General features: G+C 37.3%; 1 protein-coding gene across 3 annotated transcripts in view; it reads left to right on the forward strand.

Annotated features, from left to right (window-relative positions):
- The window catches only part of Tmod (tropomodulin), a 167,988-nt gene extending 149,289 nt beyond the window's left edge, over positions 1-18,699 (forward strand). For 2 of the 3 annotated variants that reach the window (XR_013494296.1, XM_078183584.1), the window contains one exon: positions 17,895-18,015. The gene's annotated coding sequence lies outside the window, so the exon portion shown is untranslated. Of the gene's footprint in view, positions 1-17,894; positions 18,016-18,116 lie in introns of those variants that run through there. The other variant, XR_013494298.1, reaches the window with a different exon arrangement.
- Positions 18,700-22,044: the final 3,345 nt, after the last annotated feature.

Below are 22,044 nucleotides of genomic sequence, written 5' to 3' on the forward strand. Positions count from 1 at the left end.
TTGTGTTCATACACGCATACGTAAGAGCAAAATACGTATAACAGAGGCCCACAAAAAATACTTGTTCATACAAACGTAGAACGCGTTCGAACTTGGTAGAGATAATAGAGGTTTGCTCGTCAGTTCGAATAACAGATCCAGTCTCCATTTGTTCGTACAGTCTATGTTTAGATGAACGAAGTTCTACCGTATTTACACATGTCAATAGCCGAACGCGGATAATACGCTTGCGCGGCGCCGAAAGCACGTTCGCACGATTTTACTTAACAGTTATTCCTGCATTTTCCCCGGGATAAATGAACGCGGGATTCCTTTATCTTCGCGCGAACCGACTTTACGGGCCATGGGGATTGCAAATGTTCGCCAAACTTGTGGAAAGTTAATCTACTTATCCGCGCCAGTTGCTCGCGCTTTTATCGCTTCGGCTGGACCGACGAGCCCGCCTAATTGACCATCTTGTTCCTCCAAAGGAAACATTTGAATGGCCCATCAATAGAATCGGCGTTCTCGATGAACAGTGTTACAGCATTCGTCGAATTAACTTTTCATTCCTTTTTACCGGCCCACCATTCTCGATATTTTCGATCCTTTCTTCGTAGAACGATCGCGTATTCCCTCGAGTAATTGCTTCCTTAAAGCTCCCGCAATACTTCAAACGTAATTATTGTCGTGAAACGAAACCATAGCATCCTTGGCGCATAGGCTTAACGAGCGGTTTTTCGCAGGGACGGAACAGCTCAGATCGCATCGCAAAACAGTAATCTCGTGTGCGCTTTTCTTTTTTTTATTTAATTACATCGAACCCTTGAGACGTTATTCAGCTACCTTTTGAAAACATTTTTGTAGAAATATATTATATTATAGCACATATATTTATAGTTATATGTATATATAAATATACATAACAGTGATCTATTATAGTGTTCTCTATTACAGCTCTCATTTGATAGCAACCGTCTATGAACTCGCATCAGAGGGTTTTTGAGTATATCAAGGAACTAAAGAGTTGGCATAAAAGCCTTACCTTCGTAAAGACCCTGTTTTTTTACATAATTCGTCAGTATATATATTTATCGTTTTCTTTAAAGTGGAAGGTTAAATGTCTTACGATGTGAACAACAATTCCGGCAGGACGATCAGCATCCTCGTTCCCATCGATTTAATAAGATTATTACTAGGATTTTGATGAAATGCTTTGAATTTCTTTTCGACGTCCGAAATGAACGCGTTGCTTTTGACATCGAATTCTAGAATTTGCTATGATAGAGGAACACACAGATTCTTGACTCTTTGCACTCCAGTGACGACTTTGTGGCGACGCTAAAAATTGCGACTCTATTTTCAAAAGATTCATCGCCCTGTCAAATTTATCTACAGTCGATAAACTGTCAAATAAGGAAAGTCTTCCGTAAGCATACACCTTCAATTTCGTACTTAATGAATAAAAACAGTCTAATAAAATAGCCTTGAGTGCAAAGGATTAACACGTTCATACACGAAATACAAGATACGCGGAAACTTCAGTTTGCTTGAGCGCGTAAACTGCTAGACCCGGTTCCTTTTACACCAAAAATTCTTCCAAGAATTACTGATAACCATTTCCTCGACAGGTTAAAGGCCTTTTCGTTCTCGAATAAATAGAAACGCCGAAAACTGAGGTCAACGGTGGTTGGAAGGGAAGTTCGCTTCGAGATCGAGCCGAGGTGAAGTTGGAGCTTCTTAATGAAACTTTCGAGGTAATGGGAGAAGGGTGGAATGAAAGGCGCATTTTCGTTTCCTACGAGATAGCGAAATAATTGAAAACCTATACTGGTCGTAATTGACGACTTTCGAAATGCGAATTAATCTTTCTGTAACGAAACGTAACGACCATACGATTCCCTTTATAATGATCTATTTTATTATATGTTTCGCGTTCTAAGAGATTACTTTCCTTCGAATTTTCAGAAGGCTAAACTTTTTCAAATTTATTCAGTTTTCCAATTAGAAACAGAAGAATTTTATAACTTGAATTCAACCTCAATTCATAATGACTAGAATGGGAATCAAGTCAGATCTTCATCAAACACAATTTAATTTTCAGGGCAAATATATTTTTCATAATTTTTTGTTAGAACCCATATTTGATTAATACTTCAACGAATTATTTGAAGAAATTCCCTCTGAATTCTGTCGCCACGAAATTAAAATCACAAGATATAAAATACGGGGTTGCATGAAATTCCAAAAGAGTTCGAACAATTGAACACACACATACGTACTCGGTGTACTATGTATGAATCGCGGGAATATTTTTACTTCTTCTTCTCACCAAGAAATTTCATTCTGATCTTGAACCATTTAATTGAGCTCCGTTATTGCGAGCCGCATATCGTTGCTTTATTAACTATCGTAAATCGACTTCCACTTCCACACGGAGTATTGCGAAGACCTCCGAGCTTTCGGTCTGCTGCTGAAGTTCGAGTTGCTAGCGCGGCGCCAGTAGCTCCAAAGTTTTCCTTAAGAACCGTACCGAGTTTCTTTTCTCGATTTTGCAACATGGTGTCGCCAATTGAACCCATTGTGTACGGTACCCGTCGTGTCAATGACTTTCGTTCCCACGCGCAGTCTGATATTTTTGGAACCTGGAAAGATGAAATGCGATTGTGAAACTCTATTGTTGTCGTTTCTCAACACGCGGCATTAAAGGGTCGATCGCAAGCTATTTTCATTTCCGTAGAGATTATTAATATTTAGTAATGGTTTAACAATGTTAAAACAATTTACGTGCGAGGATTAAAGGATTTCGTTTATTGCAATTATTGACTAAAATTGACTAAAATGTCGCTCCAGGCGATGCGACGCTCCACAATTTATACTCTCGCGACGGTCGGTTTTTTGTTTCTTCGACCCAGACAGCTGGTTATTACAGAGCCAGAAATATACGACAACACGATTGCCTTACAAAAATATTTGATGTCTCCGGAAAGGCGACGAACTTCGGGGAATCTAGGAATAGAGGATTCTGGGTCAGGCCAAATGGATTGGATTTCGGTTGGCCAAGAGAATCGTATTCGCGAACGTCGCGTTGCTGATATTGGAAGATCGCCAATATTGTACGACTTTGTAATGGGATACGATCCGATCTTGCTTTTATTTATAATCCAGCAGGATCGACGTGATCGGCTTCGATCGCGTTCGCGGGAACCTTGCGCGAGAGTCATTCGTAATAATCGGTCGACTTTCTCTGTGACTTTACTTTCGTTTGGCGACTTTCTTCGTCGCGAACAGAACTAAATCTTGTTGCCCGTGCGCTTGGAAGCTAGGGTCGACCTTATCTTTCGACTATCGATTTTTTTGGGACACCCCTCCAGAATCCTGCCGCCGAATGAGCCAATATTTTTGCATTATCAGGGGTAGTGTTATACATAGTTGGATTTGTCTCTCCCTTTTGTAAAAATATCAAAAGTCAAAGTCAAAAATAACAAGAGTCAAAAAAGGAATGATGACCGTTTATTTTATTGGAAATTATTGGACACCGTATGAAGTGAGATTATCTTTTAATTGTTCGCTTTTGAAGTGAGAAAGCCAAACTTAAAAGAAACTGAAATCTCCTAAAATTAGAGGTTTTAAAAACGATTACAGTTTAAAGTGGATCATCTCTGAAACGAATATTTTGTATAATACTGTTACACATTCTTAACTGACGTTAAGGTGATGAATTTAGATGAATTATTTAAACAGTATAATACGAACTACGATGTTCAAGTAAATGGTATGAAATAAAGTAGAATATGAATTTGATTGATAATTTCATTGAATCCCGACAATAAAACGAGTGACGCACGGTGTAAGAGTAAGTTGCACAGTTGTAGGTGGATTAAGTAATTAATTGTCAACGTTTGCTATCCCACTTTCAGGAGTTCTACGTTTACAAAAGGGAACTTCTTTGCAAAAGGACCGCATTTCCAGTGGAGTAATTTAATTTTAAATATTCATTAACTCGGCTTACCATTCTGTCCGCGCGGTTCCTGCGAGCGTTTCGGAAAATTATTATAAAAACAGTTCGCGGGACACGACGAGAGAATTTTAATCTGGCCATTTTATGCTACCATTCTACTTTCTGTCAATTACTCGGTGAAACTGCGTATAAAATTATCTCAATAGAGCGCAATAAAATTATGCGGAGGGGAAGTTTCGAGGAAAGCTTTCTCGTGATTAAAAGATGCTAAGGGGCGATTACCTTATCCAGGATGAAAGTTCCCCCTAAAAAGATACCCCCCCGGTTCGCGGTTGATACCGCTTTGATTGGAGAGAAAATAAAACGGCCCGCCTGACCGAAACAAATCAACCGCAAAATCTTCGTAATTACTGAAATTCCTTGGCTTACGGATTTTTTATTTAAACCTTTATTTTCAATTAACGAGGAACAAACCATAGTTATCGTATCGATGACTCATTAACCCTTGCAGGACCATAAAGCTGCTACGAATAAAATTGTTTATTTCAGTTTGTTCAGACGTAAAATAAATAAAAAGAAATACGTAACAATGTGTGGTTTCTTTAGGATTTTATGGGAAATATTTTTCCCATGGGTATATAAAGGTAACACAAATTATAGTTAAACTTATTGTGCAATGTTTTTTATTTATTGGCTTATTATAACATAATACCATTATCAGGCATTTATTTTTATTTGTTCAAATATACTGAAATCAACGTTTAATTAAGACATAGTTTAACAGCATTTTATTAAGAAGTTGTTGATCGACTTTTTATTAAGAAATAGTTATTATAAATCAGTCATCGAAATAGTTGCCACTGTAATTAATATATAACATTATGATAAAAGCTCAAACAAAGCTACTCGAATCTGCGAAATAAATATTGTATGCAACAATTGTCGGGAATAAATAGAAATTTCATTCGTTCATAATTTTATTGAATTGAACGATGTATATACATCAACGTTCATATATTGTTTCTAAATTGTTAAGTTTTTTCTAAATAGTTATTGTGACGTTTCTTAAGCGTAAAATAGCGGTTCGATATTAGTTTTACAGTAGTTATATTTATTGCAAAAGAACTAATTAGAAATCATACAGTTTTACTCGTAAAAATTGTACTCTAATACATTTATCCCATACTGAAAATTGATCCCATACTTGTCTTTGTGCCATCTTTTGAGCAACGAACGGTAGATGTAATCGCAAATAAATATGTATTCTCTAAAGGAATAATTTTCAAAACTTTGAAACCATAATTCTTTCTTCAAAATAATCTTACGTTTCGCTTCTGTGGACAGTTCTATTAATATCCAATTTTCCATAAATTCTCTCGCGCAAACACTTCATTCGTCGCTCTGTAATTTATCAACATTGAATATTGCACGCGTCGTATATAATACAGAGAGGGAGAGACTCAACATTTGCCGAACAGCAGACGCGTTACTATTTAATATTTATAACCGTACAATTACGAACGATTAAGATAATTGCGTAAAATAACGACATATCAGAACGGCGAAATCGTAATGGAAATTCGTACTTCATGAATAATAACAAACGTCCGCAACTAAAGTGGACGATCCCTGCCATGTATCAACGTCGGTGTCGCGCGGCAAATCGCATCCGTCGTTTACAAATTCACCGGTGATTTTACGATTTCATTATGTAAGAACAAACGGAGCCCCAGACGACGCGCGCGGTGTCGCGCGACTGCCGCGCGAGATGTATGATGGAGCACCGTGCTCCTGGATGTGAATAGAATCAATTATCGCGAGAGCGAATAGGGAATGACGACATTGTAATGCATTTCACCGGTATAAAGCCGAAGAGCTGGTGCGCGTGGTTCATTAACGCGGATCGTTTGGGTCGGTGCGATGCGATGTGATGCGATGCGATGCGACGACCGATGATTCGTTCGGAATATTTTAACCGGTTTATGCCGGGTAAAATGTCCGGCTGCGACAGTTCTTCTGTTTGGTCGATAACACATCGAAATTTCATCATCGGCTCGTAACACCGCGGCAAGTAGCGCCCAAGCAAGGGCATAATTCGCGTAAGTATCAAATATTTCATTGCCCCGTTGCGAAGCTTTTATTTTGCTACGTTTTACATCGCGTGCATTCTTTATTTGCTCCGGTTGCCGTATTCCGGACGATTGAACGTTGCGGAATGCTGTCGAGTAAAACCTATTCAATTTCATCGTGTACCCGAAGTGTCGCAGTTTCGTTTTCTTCTGTATAGAACAGGGTGGGTTGTTGAAAAACTAGAATGGTTAATTGCTATACTTTCAATATAAAATACTATTTTGTTTCTCCCATGCTTTCCTTATCAATCGCGGCAAATAAAGGATTTTTTGGTGGAATTCAGAAGATTATTTTAAAAATTGGTAAAGCATATTATATTATACGGAATTTGCTCTCAAATATGTTGTTCTACAGTTTCAAGAAGTATGAGGTATGTAGAAACGCATACCTTGTTTTAATAACTTTTAAAAAATTGGAAAGTAATACATTCTTCTGAAGAACTGAAATTGTTTGTAGTTTTCCTAGCTATTGGGTTGTTCGGAAAGTAATTTCGTTTCTTCCCAATATAGGACCTAATTTTTCACAGCCAACTTCACACTTAAGCTGCGTAATCATTATATATATTTAGACAACTGATATAGTAAGCCTTGTTTGTTGAAAATTTTGTTTGATTCTTTGCAATAATTTTTGTTTAGTTATCTATTGTGTTTCATTTTCACCTAAAAAAAAACGAAATGACTTGCCGAACAACCTAATAGAATCTGTTTCTAATTAATTATCAATTCTTGCGGATACACCTAAGTGACAAAACAGATGACACCTAAGTTACAGAATTACTGTCACCAAAACATGTTCCTCATTCATTAAATATACTATTCATTATTTAATATTTCTTCGCTTGCGGAATTTCGAGGAAATCAAAATAAATAGGAATTTGTAGTGATAAAATATGGTAAATACGAGAATGAGATGTAATAGTGTTATTTGCATTATTATCACTCTGGGACTGCCAGATCATTTCATGACGTATTTTATATAAATATTAATAATCATATGTAATATATACTGCTGTTTTAATTTTTCCGTCGCACACTGAATAGTAATAACTCCGCTACCAATTTTCATTACTGCGGAGGCCATTCACAATGTATAATTTAATCGCCATTAAAACATCATAGATATTGTTAAAGCGGTAACAAAGCGTGTCTTCTATCTAGACACGTAAATTGCGTATACAAATTTTGCAGCGGAATTATTATGTTTCGTGAAGAAATTTAGTGAATTCGCTGGATGTAAAATCACTCCGATATACACGAAATAAAAGTAGCTCGACAGAATAATTGTTACAATCAGTTACAATTTTTCTTTCATTGAATGTATTATTTTAATTTTATATCGATCACAGTGTTTACGTATTCTCGAAAATGCTACGAACAGTGCCAATTAATTACCTTCGTGTTGCGATAATTAGTAATTAAATGTCCATCAAATCACAAACTTAGATTTTGATGTGGAGCAATGGCGAACACCTGTTATGAGAAACTAGTTGAGTAAATACAAAGTTCGAAATTCATGTTATCGCGTGTTGCGTCGACTAATTTTCTCCAGAGATACGAAGCACTTATGAACGATCAACAATAACTTTGGGTACACTCTTCCTTAGATTAGTTAGAAATTCAATTATACTGAAATATTGATGGGAAAATAGTACTCTCAGTTCTGCATTTTTCCCATAAACATAACAATGCATTTAACGACTGATAATTTATTTATGTTTATTTATCATTATTTATACTTCCCTTAAGTGTTTAAACTTCTTGATATGCTTCGTCCAAAGTAGTAGAATGTAAGAAGAGTGAGACTTGCCTTTTTTAAGGATTATTTTAGGACGAGTCAGAAATGAAAATAAATATTCTTGGACAAATCCAAGTATTGTACAATTGTTCCGATTGATTGCGACACGTCGATTTCAACAAGATTTGAAACCACATAATTCAGAAACGAATCAGTCTAGATCCATTTTTTTTCTAAGAATAGCACTGACATTTTCCTTTTATTTCTGCTCTGGTTAAAGTGCATTCGTAAGTTATCCTGTTATGAAAATTTTGTGTCGTTAGCAGCGTTGTTATTTTATTACAGCTAATTCGCATAACAACGCGTTGGGAGGATCAGCTCCTCTATGCATCGATATAAATCAATACAGAGGAGGCAGCGTTAGCGTGTAGTGGTTTGGTTTGATCAAATTTTCTACAGACCCAAACGAAACCTCTGCTCTCCGAAGTCTGGTATGTTTCGACGCGTTGTACCCCGAATGCTTCGATGTCTCACATGGCGCCAAGGACGTCACGACCAGGATATTATCCTTGAATAAGGGTTGGTGAATGTGCTCGTACCACAGATCCTTGCCGCGATTATCGGAAAAACGATCTCCGTCTGACGTGTGATGGCTTTATGAGAGCCGATCCGCTCCCTTTTCTCCGTCCCTCGGCTCGGTCCTCTCTCTCTCTCTTCCCGTTATAGGACGAGGAACACGATCCTCTGGCTGCTCGAAGAAAATTGTGGAGATTACAAATAACGCCCCCCGAACGTAAATAGTATCCCGGCGGGAAGATGATAGGAAGCTTCAGAGCCATGGATTAATAAATCAGTTTTGTTCGTAGCCACGGGAGTGCTGCTTAAATCAACCAACCACCGAGTTTCTCGGATTCTTCCGGAATTCGATTCCGCCTCAAGTGTCGCCGGTTAATAGACCACGGATCTTTATGCAAATCTCCATTTTTATAAGACATCCGGAAAAGCAGAAACAAGAGAGGATTCTTGTCGGCCATGAAAACATAATTTGTGGTAGTAATGAGGTAGAAGCAGCTGTTGTAGACAGTTTGCAAATCAATTTGCAAAAAGTAATTTTTGCAAATCAGTCGTAAGTATACCGCGGATCTTTATGCAAAATACAAATTTTAATCAACGATTGATGTTCCAGTGATTGCTTTGTGTTTCAACCACTTAGTTTTGTTATAAAGACATAAAGTCCGTAGTCTAGTTATTAGTTCAGAGTTTGACATATTTATTCTTGAGAACAGTTAGCTGATGGAAGGATTTTAAGAAGTTCAAGCACATTCTTAAAATTTGCTGTAAATTCAAGAAAGTTTAGCGTCCCAGTGGATTTTATTTAGATAGATTCATTCGTATAGCGATGCCAGTCCGAATATTAATAATAAGACAGTACTTATTCTACATTTTAAGAAACAGCATTTGTTTTCAAGCTGAACGCGCCAATTACTTTAATCTTAAATAACGTGCTCCATTTTCTCTGGCTGTGCCGTTACGGAAATATTGATTAACAATTGATAAAGCTGATAGAAGTTCATTGTTCCATTTCATCCTTTATGGGCCGGCTAGCTTTCCGCCCCTCCATTGGACATTTCCAAGGAACGATTGTTAGATTCTCGCTCTTAATACAAAGTTTAGGGAAATGACGCTCCATCTGGGCAATTGTTCAGGGCAAATTCGCAGCCGGCCGAAGTAAGAAGTTATAATTTCATGTATTTGGGCTACACACAGCACAAGACTTCCGCGCGGAGTTGTTTAAAAGGGACTTAACCATTTCCAAATATTCATGCATATTCACGGGATCGGGAAGTTCGTTAACGTGACGGTTTAATCATGTCGGTATTATGCCGCAAAATTTGATCTTGCAAATTCAAGCGGCATAACGAATGTGCTTTCGAAATTCACGGACTTTCGCGGGCATCGTCCCAGAGTCGAGCTAGGCTCCTATGCAACGTGTTCGCTTTATTCTGCCCTCATACATTCCTAATGAGAATCTCAGTTAATGTTAATGCTAAATAAGATTCAACTAATAAACATGTCCAAGTTCAACTCTATTACGTTACGTACAACATTAACCCCTTGACGTACCATTTTCTCCACAGTCACGGCGATTAGGAACTTTTCAATTGGCACAATTTTTTAGAAGGGACAGAACGTTTGTTCTGCGCCTGAATTTTCTTGCATGCTTAAATATTAATAACAAGGAATTAGAGTTTTATTCCAATTTTAAAGAACAGGATAACATCCATACTTAATTATTTATTACTTTATTCTTTTTATAATGTCTTAATTTTTTATTTCTTATTTCTAATTTTTCATTTCTTACTTTACATTATTTTAATTTTCTATCCTTTTTTATCTTTTTTATTTTCTTCTTATTTGTCGTATATATAAAATTATATTAAAATAAGGTATATGCATCGCTATAATATGTGCTTTCAATAAAATATTAATCATAAAAGTGCCCAATTTTAGCGTCACCTTTACAAAAGTTTCGGACTTTCTAATAAGAAAAAATATACTACACGATGAATTTCAATGTAGATTCATTAAAACTGTTCCTGATAGTGACTCTAAAATGTGATGCTTGATTATCACGCCACGCCTCTAAAGTATAATAAAACACGGCATTCATTTCCTACGCAATGCGCACGAAATATTCAATATATCAATTTCCTGTACAATGTGCAATATAAGGACTTTATGAATTTTTAACAAGAATAGGTAAATAAAATCCGGAGTATTAAAGACGTAAAAAACATTTTCAATTTATTGAGATTGTCCAAAGAAGAGTTAAATTTCTATATAACTCTTCTTTTGTACAAATGATACAAAGAATACTTATCTTGCATAAAAATGCAGGATGAAATAATAAGCGTGCAAATGCTATGGTGCTCTTGTGTACGGGGACTCGGGCGAAAAATTTGTCCCTAGCTAAAAGCCTACTTTAAGGTTCCATAAGTTTGCGCCGCGGCCGTACGTTCTCATCGAAGAATACGACAGAAATCCGTGAATCACGGTTGCTAAACCAATTCCTAATAGTCTGTTAGATAACTTTATCAGCGAGGCCGTGGTATCAGAGGCCCGGTTAAAGCGGCGCGAAGCTATCCGTAACATCGTTCGCGTCCATACGTCACCATTTTAGCCGTCACGCTGTATACGGTAGCTAGTTCACCTTCATTTATATTGTATCCGGCCCAGACCGAGACAGGCTCTATCTCTCCATCGTGAAATCCGAGTTTCCATTTGCGAGACGCCACCATCATCCCCCCCCCCCCTTTACCTCGATAGCGGGTCTGTATCGCGAAATAATTATTATCGACGAGGCGGGGCATTGTCTTGCGACTGAATAAACGAAACGCACAACACAGCGGCGGGACCCGTTGATGCCGGCGATGATAATTAGGCAACGCGGACGCTCGAATGAATTCGTCCACGGAGTAACGGCGTCGGACAGATTGTTAGCGCCTCTCCTGAAATAATAATTCTCGTCGAATGTTCGCTAACGAGGTTACCGGGGCCGAGATTATTCCTCGAGGAGGTCGACGGCGGACAGATGACACGGGACGAGTCTCGCGGGCAAACCGTTGCAGATGGCAGCGGAGAGAAAAACGGGGAAACCCGTTTTCACTCCCCCCCTCTGAAAATTGTATGGGACATGCTGGAACGCTGTCTCCCTCGGAATAGAGATGCTGATTTCGAATACTAAAACGAACGAGCTATTCTTACCTCGATAAAAATTGGAAAGCGATACTGTGCCGGGGAACGATTTAACGCTTTCGGGCGCACGATTTTAAAGAAATTAATACCCCAAGGTGCGCGCAATATTTTTTAATACAAATGATGGAAGGAAATGTTCGTTTCAGTTATATAGTTAATTCAGAGGGAATATAAAACATCAAGTAACATGTTTTTTTAATTAATAAATAATATATTCATTCGTAGTATATTTTAAGAAAAGATACAACGCATATCGTTGTGAACGACAAAACTTTTCTGCACCGCACGGCGCGTCAACGTAAATCACAGCAGCATGCGTAACTTACTGATGCGTTTTGATTTTTATGCATTTTCAACTGAATGAAAAACTTTAAATAAAATATCAAACTATCAATAACTTCAACTTTTCGTGGCGTGCTAAAATATATCTCACCATGGAAAAAACCTAAGTAAAAATTGGGACGGTTTTTAACCAAGCCAGTATCAAAGGGTTACATGTAAAGAACTTTGTATCTTCGTCAATAACCAAAGTGTTAATGCATAGCCAATGACCAATCATCGATTCGGAAGAAATACGAAAAAATAAATTCTTAGAAGAATGGATTAAATAATCTGCTTTATGTAAGAAAGTAAATATAGCACGGCGATATTCTTGAATATGAACAATGCAGTTCATAAAGTCAAGTATAAATGTTTAATTAAAAATATTCAAAGTAATTGAACTGACACAGTCATACAAATTAATCACATCACATATCAAATTAAAACTGCACTCAATGAGACGAAATCATTGTAAAATTTAATTGAGGAAGTCAAAGAGGACGCCGAGGTAATTAAATAGTATTAATCCATTTTTACCTTACTAAATTCATTTTGGTATAATAAAATGCTAAGAATGCAAGCATGGCACGAGCATGTTCAATTTTATATGAAGGAAAGAATAAAAATCGAGCGTGAATAGGAACCTGCCAGGTTGAAAGAAATGTCTAGAGTTCCGGGGTTCAAATATCTTCGAATGCAAATGATTAGGTTGAAAAACCATCTTATAAAATTCAAGGATCAGTTGCAGCATATAAACTATTCTTAAGCTCGAACGGCTTACTGGAAGATATGTCTCGCTAAGATATCCATGGGAACAGATGTACTAAGAATTAGAAAGAAATCCCGAAGGTGCCAGCACAGCTGGGGAAGACCATGAAAGACTGCGAAATCTTTGCTCGAAACCGCGACGGTGTTCCGTCAAGTTTTCGAGTTCACGATCCAATTTTTCAAGCGCAGGACGGGGGTCCTCGTGAATTTATCGCGGGCATTTCGTGAATTTGTTTCCCTCGTTCGGGAAACTGCAAGGCGATCGATTCCCAACATCGATCGCTCATAACTCGTCAATTTAAAGGGGGTCGAATGGGCGGGCGAACACGGAAGAAGGCTTTTCGTCTTGGAGAATCCGGGAAGACCCGCGGGCCTAATAAAACCGGAGCTCTCTCCTTCGCTTGCTTTGTACGCACGCCTCTCTCGACCCCGGCTGTTATGCTCCCGCGTTATCTAGCCTCGGGATTTTAAATGTCGCCCGCGCGAAATCCGGTACGAGCGGCTGATATTGCAACGTGGATCCTCGTAAATCGCATCGTTTCTGCTTCAAAGTCCCAGCTCGCGCGCGGATAGCGCCGTTATAATCTTGGCGGCGGGATTCGCTTTTACGATTCGAACCGTCAATTTCGAGACATTCTTTTATTCGCGCTGCGTGAGCGCATTTTGGATTTGGCCCGCTCGCCGCCCTGTGTTATTGCATTATACGTGGCGTCTTAAATTCTGTATGCGAGATGTGTCGGACAAATTTAGCCGATGTGGAACAGCACGTGATATGGAGGGTCGTTAAATCTCGATAAAGACGTAGCGGGGAGTTCCAATATCGTTCCACTTTCCAAAATCGTAGTCTATTTAACCTCTTAGGCACTGAGCACCACTATATTTGGCTTTCGCGGATACCATCTTTCAGTACGGCGCACCACTATAGTGGCTTTGTTATATTACTATAGTCGCGGATGCGAAAAATAAATTGTTAAAATTAAAATGCGTGTATCGTATCTTTAAGAAAAATTATATTTTAATCACCAAACACTTCATTCCAATGTACTCGTGTATGTACTCTGTTCTTTAACAGCATTATCCGTCGCACATTGCAGTGCCGTATCATTTACACGTAATTCGCGTTGAACACTGCCGTACCGAGAAACAGCCCCGCGTAAAGTTCCGCCGTGCCCTAAGAGGTTAAAATTCGCTTAAAATTCAGTATTCAAAAAATATGTATAAACAATCCATAATATGTATTCAATTTTCAAATGAAGTACTTGTTGAAGATAATCCATAATGTTATCTAGCAATAAGGACTAATAATGTTCTTCCTCTTCTGCTCTCTGTGTTCGCTTCGTCTCCGCCATGTTCACGATTATAATATTCTTAGTATTCTTATAATAAATAACTAAATATATACACATATACCTACCAAAATAACAATAGTATTATATTTTAATTTCTATTAATACTAATAAAGTTGCACTGAATTGTGCTTTTTTCAACCAGATGAGTATCATCGTAACACAATTTGTACTTTCTCAGGAAACATTTCTCTTTCTTCTTATACTTTGTTAATAATACTTAAGTATTTCTAAAAAGTCACTTCAACTTGTCAACGGAGTTAAAAATCATTAGTTTCTCTACTGCGAGGCAGACAATGACTTTCTCCTAGTTCTTTTGAGAACACATCTGTTGTGAAACAATGACTCGTACGAATACAGATTAATTCTTTTTACCATTAATTGTACGATCTGATATTCTACATAAAAAATTCGAGCTGTTTCCTTCTCGCTGCTTACCGTTGAATCGTTGTTATTAATTGGATATGTAATGGAAGACAGGAATAATTACGGATATTGTGCCATTCGTCGAATATAATTAAATACAATAGAATTATAACGGTGTTACGTCTGAAGGTAATACGGAATTGTATATCGGATTTCATTATTAACAAAAACCGTACATTATTCAAGAATTGATCAGATTTGATTCGGTAATATTTTTCGAAATGTTGCGACGACGCGTGGCAAAGAAAATATGAACGTTGCGACGCGAAATATCTGCATCTGATACGCGGAACATTCAATTTGCGTCCGTGAATATAACCAGAAAATCGGTGTCGAGGGGCACCGTAAAAGCGCTAAGTATAATTTGACACTAATTTACCGAGTTATTATTTTATTTACGCGCCGCGCCCGGCCGACATAACACGCGGCGCCTATATAAACCATCCATACAAAGACACCTTTTAATTGACTTTGGTGTGCTTCTGTTTTCGCGGTCGGCACAAATATTACGTGTCCCTTTATTTTAATTACATACCGACCAATTATATGGTGAAACTTTACGCGGAACGAAATCTCGTGCCAGCGTTCCCTCTATTTAAAATTTCACGGTATTGTTCGACACAGATGCGTTACAGCTTTGAGAACGCGAATCCGAGATAACGCGACGCAGTTGTCACGTGATTAAAACAACACGAAATATTTCTGTTGAACTTAATCCTGAAATATTTTCTGTTCGTGTTCGCGAATTACGGAAACAATAAGTGGATGCTTATTGTTCTCGGAAATTTTCTCTCGAGAGAAGTATATATTCGACGCGAAATTGATTTACCTGCGAAATTTTGGAAATGTGTGAGAAGTGGTTTGTAAAAATCGGGATTTCATGCTTTAAAATGAGTTTACGTTTATTATTGTACGATTCTTTTTTATGAAGTTGTAAGAGCTTCAATATCAGTCACTGTAATATACAGAGTATGACGTAGCAACCGGAGAGGGACTGATTCTATGTCCAAAAATAAATGGAGAAAGAGGAATAACATTTTTTAATTTAAGCCTTTGTTTTCGAGGAAATGGAATTGGAAGTAGCGCTTGATTTGTATGGCAAGAAGTAGAATCGGCACGTTATGGTCAGACGCCGGTAGATACATTTTCTCGAAAACGAAGTCTTGCATGAAAACGACTTACTGTATGTTTTCGACTTATTTTGTGACGTAGCATCAGCGGTTATACCACCAGATACATGACACCTTTTATTAGAAAAATTTAATAATTGCATGTACGGGCTGATAAATTTCTTAAAAGGAAGACAAAATTGCCACTGCATTCGGTAATAAGTAAAAAATCATAATGGAACAAAGGGGAAGAAGAAACTGCTGCAAGCATATCCGTGTATTCTTCTGTTCCCAAAGTCGGGGTGGTAGTTACAGACGAAAATGGCACCGAAACGCGAGAGTAAAGTTTAAGGATCGCGAACAACAGAATTGGCCAACTTTTATTTGAAGCCAGGAGGGGCGCATACATAGGTTCTGTTGTCTTTCCCCTAAAAGATTTCAGAGAAGCAAACTTCCGATGCTTCGCGAAGCAAATAGCTCGGACGTGAGCGTAAAATTTCGTATCGGAAAGCGTTTCTGGCTTTCGTCGTTCGAGATTTTTGAACGCGGCAAACGAACGATTCTAATCTGACTGTTTCCAAACGGATCGGAAACGTGTTTGCAACGGGAACAACAAACGTATCGGAATCATTGAAACTATAAAGGCAGCTTTTCCAAATATCTACGACCAAATAAAATTTTTCGAAATCGTGGAAAAGATATTTTTTCAGCCGCAAGGCGAGAACCGCGCCAGTTTCGAATGTTTAAACATTTGATACAGATAGATAAATAACAAAAGGTAATTGCTCGGTGAAAGTTTTTTCTATTCCAGTTGACTAACTTTTTAGAAAGCTGCGATATACGAGGTAAAATCGAAGTATTTTATCAAAACTTATTATAGAAAAAAATTTGTTAATTATACTATGATTACATTATACAATTCTACGATTAATTATTGACTATGTAATTAATGATTTTCATATCAGGTTACAGCGTGATGCTACTCCTGGGGGAATACTCTTTGAAAGTCATATTATCGTTAATTAAGTTACCTATTAAATGATTTTAATGAAATTACGACTAAGAGACGTGAGTTAAAATAGACTTTTTAATAAAAAAAAACTGAAAGTAACTCTTTTAATAATAATACCACAAGAAATTCCTTATTATTGATCACTGGAATTTTCGACGATTCTCAATCGAATTCATAAAGTTGAGACTGATTTGTCGCGAAACCATCTCTGCTCCAATCTAATAAATTGGCTTGCAAATTGGTCCGGTATTCGCATAGTCGACAAATGTTACGAACGAAGATACTTTTATGAATTGTCTTCGTATCGGTATTAAAAGCTAACTTCAAAGAACCTTTTCCTGTAAAAGTGTTGGAAAATGAAGATATAGTCTAAGCAAAGAATTTGATGTAAGTAAATAAAATTCTGCCGTGTAAAGAGAACAGTGTCGCTGCTAATCCCGCAGTATAAAATAATCACAGTAACGGAAGAATAGTTTCTGGATTTAAATTGAATTCGTCGTAGCAAGGAGTCAAGGGGATCTGGGTGAGAGCAGCACGCTGGTATCGGCGGTCTCGGCTTTCAAAGGCTCGAAGAGATTTGCCGTTTTTTGAATTTCCTCCGTTTACGTCGGCGCAGTTTGTTTTTACGTGTGCGATGAAACTTTATCGGACGTTCACGGGAAGGCAAAAGTCATCGTTTACTCACAGGTCTATCATTGACGTTGCTGATCGATCATTATTCAGACTCCTTCCGTTTTATACAAAGCCCGTGCCCCATTGTGTCCAAATGTAGAGCCACTTCTCTCTGAAGATTGTCGCGCCAATGAGACGATTTTTTTTAAAGTGGAATAACTGTTTTAGAATTCATGAAAAAGGCTTAAATTATTTAATGGCCAACAATGTCCACGAAATATTTTAAAAAATTGCAATTAGTTGTGGACAATATAAAAATAAGAGAATTGTATTATTTCGCTTTTTTATTTAATAATGGGACCAGAAAGAAAATTAAAACGTTTCGAGGTTCTCGGCAATTTGTGTGCACGTTGAAAATTTCATTGAATATCGGTTGACGCAGAGTTTGTCTGATATTTGGAGAATTATTCTGTTTTAAATGGTATCGGAATGTATTCAATTCTTCCAGCTAGCTAAAAAATCCACTGTACGAGGAAACTTGTATAAACGATGACTCACGCATCATTTTCATTTGAAATATCTCGGTTGTCGAAAATGATGGAATTATTATGATCGTTTATAATTATTCGTGCTTTACCCGAATAATATTTGCATTAACAAGAAAGATGAACGCAACGTAAAATTGCACCGTATACGTAAATGATATTAATATAGAAATGAATGTTCTTGTTTGTTTGCAGGGTGCAGGATGAACAAATTTAATATTCACTTGAGGCAAGGCTCAATTGTTCTCGTGCGTTGAGGAGAGATTCTCGCCATCTCAATCGTCAAAAATATCGAAGACATGGAATAAAAAATCGGTAAAATTTCAATAACCACCTAATGGGAGATTACCAAACCTCGTCGGAAATTAGTTAAATTGAACGAGCGACATAATTTTGATTATCAATCTTATGTTTCAGGAATTTCAGGACGAGCCTCTAAAAAAAGCTACCTTCGATTAAATATTGTGTAATTATTTAGATCTAGAGAAAGTATCTACTACTAATGTATTTTAAAAAGACGATAAACAACTGCCGTAATATAGTTAAACGTTGCTATATATGCAATCGTTATAATTGTTTTTGAGTGTTAACGAATGTAAAGAAAATCGTACTGCAATCGAAGAGTTCCCTGGAATGCGAGTGTACATCGAAAAACGATGCAATAATTGGAAAGAAAGCTTGTGATTTTTTGTATTGCGGTTTTATCATTACTTGAACAGTGGTGCTCGGGTCAATTAGGACCCAAAGTATAAACATTGATGAATGATGTTGCTTTTGACAATTAATTGAGAACTGACGTCGCTAGAAGAAGCAAGTTGAAAAATATGTGAGAAAGAACTGATAAATCAAATTATTATCGCTCCTAAGCAGTGTTAATGAAATAATTGGAACCGAATATATTTCAAAACACAATTTCAGCAGAAACGCTCGCGTTAACTCGGAACCCTTCCATTGTGCCAGCAACTTGAAATCAATATTAAATATTGTTTAATTATTGAAATACTCTAATAAAAACTTCTCTACTATAATATTTACCCTATATTTACTCTAATATTTAGCTGCTCTGTAGGGCCAAAGTAATTCGCGCCGTGCTGCACAAAAGAGATTTGAATTGTTCGCGGGCTAAAGTTCTCGCTGGAAAGTTCAAGTTGCACGGCAACCAGTCGCGAAGCAAGATTTTAATTAATCTTAGTGCGAGCCCGGCAATCTATACTAACTGCTCCACGCTTTACGCAGACAGCGACACGTCGACCTCGTAGCTCAAACAGGGAATCACAATGGGAAATGGAATTCAAGAGATGAAGCGTTGATTGCGCACAAACTGCATTTCAATTAACAGAGATCGCATTGTCTGTCCGGGGTGGCAAGCCGCTTTCACGATCTTCAGCTGGCGCTTGTTCAATTTGTCGGCGAACATATTACACCAGACTCGCAGACGTGTTTCCCTCTGTTCGTGAATGTCGCTTCATATTTTTATCATTTTTCCTATAATAATAAGAAGAAGAACAGGTAATTATAATATCCTTATTACAGAAAGCTCGCGCAATGTCCAAGATAAATTAAACGGATAATTCTGCACAAGCGTATATGTTTATACTTCTCGCGGCGTGGTTTCGAAATGAAAAGTGACGAGCGGAAGAAAACAGTTTAAACGATTGACTTCAGTTCGGAGAAGGTATTCGAATCAACAAAGTCTATGAACCAGATGGAAATTTCTCGCAAAGTCAACCTTTACAGAAAAGAGAAGATACCGATGTTGCAATAAAACCAGGAGTTCGTAGACTTTGTCGTGCGAGGACACCTTTCAATTATTTCTCGAATACAAGCTGGAACAATTTTTGCATGTAGACAACCTATTTATTTTTCACTATACAAATTGTTACAGCCTCGAGTTTAGTTTACAAAATCTCCAAAAACTGTTTCCATTCACTGTCATTTCTATACTCGTGTCGCAACGAAGAAAAATCTTGTTAAATACAGTACAGTTGTTCACAATGCAGTTCACCCTTAAGAGCATCCTCAACGTATTAATTCATCGCGAGAGTGATATTATTCAATCGTTGCATACAGTCGACGCTGTATCGCGCCGTAATACTTCTCATATTTGATTATTTATTGCTCGCGCTTACACGACATGCTCATTATGTTTTTTATTACGCGGTTAAACGAACGACACCGCGAATAATTAATATCTCCGGTCCGAGCAGCCGCGCTCTTGATTTCGACAGTGATATTTTCACGACCCGTTATTCACTCGACGGCTGGGAAACCACGCGGAAAATGCTCGGAGAAAAAAAGAAAATGCCAGGTAGATAAAAACTTTGATGCAAGTTTATCCAGTAAATCAGCCAGGAAATATCGTCGACGCTGTTTCCTTTTCTCCCCAGATGAGCAGCCGTTTCACCGTGTCAAAGCCGGGGGGCCACCGCTGATTTATTCGTGACCGACTTTCGTTCGAGCCTTTCCACGTTCTCGGCGCTATAGTGTCCGCTGGTTGGACAGCACAGAATCTTGCCAGTCCCCTGCTTAGACCTCGTAACCGCAAAGGTAATAAAGAGTGTCATCGTTTAGCGGTGCCGCTGAAAAGGTCGACGATAAAACTGCCGCTGACTCTGTAAACGTAACTCGTGGCGGGGGATGATCGTTAAACCGGGCCTCGACTGCCCTCCAGTGATAAAACTGCCGATCGTCCGCTGCCTTTGACTCCCGATCAACATTTCATACGTAATCTACTAAATACGAACGTTGCTCGTTTCTTTGAAACCGAAACATTATTCGATTCTTCTGTTACGAAAATGTAAGAATGAAAATAGAGAGAAATTGCTGGTATCGAACTAGCTTTTTAAATCGAACGCTATTTATTAAAATTCGTTAAAGTTTTAACGAATTGTAGCGGCAATTAGCGACATCTCTTAAAGGTTCGGTTTCAGTCAATCATAATTTTAGTCAATCATTTTAGTCAATAATGTGTTTCCGTGCTTTCTCCGCCAATTTCTATAAAATAGGCAAGACTAACGTACAATTTTAGAAATATTAAATACGCATTATCTATTTTAGTAATAGTAGAATCGTACTTATTTCTATGCTAATATATTCGTTTAGATTACGTATAACACTTATGAGAATTCTGATAAAAGTTATAACAAAGGAACGATTTAGGATTCAATTTCCGAAATCATAATTTTTTCACCTTTTTGAAGATTGATATTCAAGTTAATAATGAACCTTTTTAAAAATTTCTACTATATGTCTCTATTACTCTAAATAATTACTTCTATAAATAAGATTAACAGTTTTAGGTGTTGTCCCAATTTCCTTAAGTGGTACGATTATGGCAACTCTCTTCTAAATCGAGACATACGAGAAATAAAAATTGTCTGGCTCCATCGCAAAAATTATTAACATTAACACAAATTTTCCTTTCTTTCTAAGAAATGATTCTAATCGAAAATTTCCGAATCATTCAATAACTCGATAACGCGACTTTGCTGTTATTTTTGCAATATCTGTATAAATGCTTAAAGTACTGTCGTAGAATTACTTGACCCGATTGTTATTTCCCGAATTAAAAATGAATTTTCTATGCCAATATTATTGAACATCAAATATATTGAATGATAAATCGCGAACCAAACGAAAGAGTAATTAATGCGATGTATTATTTCGATTTTGTGGCACGTGTAGGGCTGCTGATACGGGCAGCGTATTAATTAGATTTATTACCGTGTCTGTGCCCATTACTCATGTAAGCTAGTTACAACGTATCTCCTAATACAGATACAGTCAGCCAATAAAATTCTCTGCGCGCCCTTCGAAGCAAAGGAATTTTTTTTAAACGGATTTGTCTAAGTTTGGATGAAATGGTGATGGTCTATTTTTATACGTTTTATTCGAGCCTGTAAAGAATATTTGAAAAATGTGTTTCGATAATTAACATCAAGTATATGTATAAATATAGGAACTTGGATAGAAATGAATTCACGGTGTCGTAGACTATAATGCATAGGAATAATACAAATCACAATTTTGCTATCTTGTTCTCAAAGATATACAGAGACCTTTTCAAGTGATTGTTCTACATTGTGCTATGGAAATATTAACATTTAATGATACTGTATGGTCTCGTTCTAACCATCTATTACTTCTTTATTATTAATTTAACGTGACGTATTATCGAACAGCATTCATTATCTGAAAACACTCGCTGCAGTAGAAATGACCAGTAATGGTCAGACACGAGCATGTACGCTAAACCAATCTCTCGATTCCACTTCAACTATATTATAGAATTATAACTCAAATTACACAGTGAAAATGTTACAATGTACAATAATGATATGCAACA

This window comes from Augochlora pura, chromosome 1 (assembly GCF_028453695.1).
Source record: "Augochlora pura isolate Apur16 chromosome 1, APUR_v2.2.1, whole genome shotgun sequence".
NCBI classification, from domain to species: Eukaryota; Metazoa; Arthropoda; class Insecta; order Hymenoptera; family Halictidae; genus Augochlora; species Augochlora pura.